The following is a 2,308-nucleotide window of genomic DNA, read 5'->3' as shown; positions in this document are numbered from 1 at the left end:
ACCTTGGAGAGATGAGCCAGTGGAATCGATTCTGCCATTGTCAAAGCTTGAGAATTTAGGGAAAACACAAACATTCAACCATCGGCTTGAGGGGGTCATTGTATTGTGAGGAATTCAGATCAAGAATGATATTTTGACCAGACTTGATGTTCAGTATGATCTCAGATGTAGTTTGGTTAGTAAAGGATGTGGCTTTATATTAACTGCCCATGGTAGCAGTTGAAGAAGATAAACAGTGAGTAGAGAGAGAAAAGGGCTTTTCTTTTGCCTTGAGAGTATTTGTGAGCACTGAGAGAAAAAGAAATTGATGAAATCTATATATACATCTTGATTAGGGAGAGAAAATCATTCCTTGACATTTCCATATCCCGATAAATCAGCCTTGAAGGACATGACAACTGTATGACTCATGCAGTGTTGTAACTGACTAGCGTGATTTCATGGATTTGAAATAAACGTGCCTTATTTGAATCCTTATCCCCAAGAAACCACCTTTTCAGTTTTGATGTTTTGGGATAATATGTTGCTTCCCGTTAACATATTTAATAAATAACAGTAATCCACATGAATTAGAACTAGATTTAGAAAATCTTAAAGATCTTTTAGCAAGAGTGTGCCGAACAAAAGGAATAAAACAAAATAAATTTCTGGGATTTAGCGATGTCAAAGAAAAATGACATGAAATTCAGATTGATCCCGAGCAACGATCTCTTCCTTCTGGGTCAAGAGAGACTTGGAAGTGCTTGTGTGGCTTCCCATTGAATTCTGATAATCTATTTATTAAGAAATAGTGAAAGGCGTCGTTTTAGAAGGTTGCATGGGTGGCTTGGGCTTTAATAAAATTCTGAAACTCAACATAAGTTCTAAGATATGGAAGAAGTACTTGTTTGACAATGTAGCCATAAGAATATGTAAGCTTTGGATATTTTTTTTATATGGCTGGATATAAACGAAATATCAAGAAAAATAAAAAAAATCTTGATCTATTGGGAAGAAATATCTTCGGTCAAGAACATTTAATTAAGATCCCTCAAAAAGAAAAGTGAGATTTCATATGACAATTGTACTAACCAATAAGGTATTAATCATCAATTCATTGGTGAAAATTATAGAACATTTGATTGTTCACCGTCACTTTAGAAATGAGTTTTGTATTGTGGGTCTCACTCAAAATGATGGTGACAACGATTTCAAGATCATCAACATAGAAGTTGTGTAACCATAAACCTCAGCGGTAGATGATGTGAGTCTTAAGGGTTACATTTTCTGAATGTGAAGTTGATGGAGAAATAGGAGGTTGGTTCCGAAGAAGAAAGTGTACCTCTACTATAAATTCGTGACAAAGCAGTCAATTCTTAACTTAGTTTGAGAAGAGGAAGGTAGCTCAACGACTTTTGTGAATTGTCAGCCTGATTGGGAAGAAACAATCAGAATGAAAGTTTCATTAAGGCTTCAAACATAGAGTCTCATAGGCTTGGGACAACATGTAACAACCTGCTTCTAGGGAAACTTAGCTAGTATATATAATTATACCTGCCATATCGTTCTGAATTATGGTAGCATGAATTTGTACCAAAATCAGAAACGTAATATGAAGATAACACACAAAATAAAGAAAAATATTTTTGGAATTTTTGAAGTTTCTGAAAATGATAAAAATGAAAAAAGAAAATATTTTTGGAATTTTTGAATTTTCCAAAAAAACTAACGAAAAACAGAAAGTAAAGAAAAATTATTAAAGAAAATAAATTCAGAAGCCTAAATGAATAGTGATTTCTGAAGCATTTCGAAGCTCGGAATCAATCAGAAGACACATAATGTACAAAGTATACAAATGCTTTTTGAAACCCAGATGAACTATATAAGCCGAACCATTCCGAAGCTTCGGAATGTGAACAGTAAATTCCAACCACGAAAGGGATTTCAGAACTGAGTCAGCAACTATTATTTTGAGACTTGATGAGATATGATTGAATGTAGCTTCAGGTATGGCATTTGTGAATATATCGTCCAACTGATCAGAGGATCTAAAAAACTGGACTTCAACGTTTCCATCCTCAACGTGATCCTTTATGAAATGGTATCATAGTTCAATATGTTTCGTTTTACAGTGTTGCACTAGATTAAGGCATATCCAAATAGTGCTTTCTGAATCACAGTATAAAGGAATCCTCTTCATATTTTGTCTCGTAATCTCTAAGCTGACTTTGAATCCATAAAACTTGCAAAGTGCATGATGCAGCTACTATATACTCAGCTTCAACAGTAGTTAGAGAGACGCATGTTTGCTTCTTAGATTGCCAACTGA

This window comes from Lactuca saligna, chromosome 9, assembly GCF_052625555.1.
Source record: "Lactuca saligna cultivar CGN05327 chromosome 9, ASM5262555v1, whole genome shotgun sequence".
NCBI lineage: Eukaryota > Viridiplantae > Streptophyta > Magnoliopsida > Asterales > Asteraceae > Lactuca > Lactuca saligna.
This window is presented reverse-complemented; position numbering follows the sequence as displayed.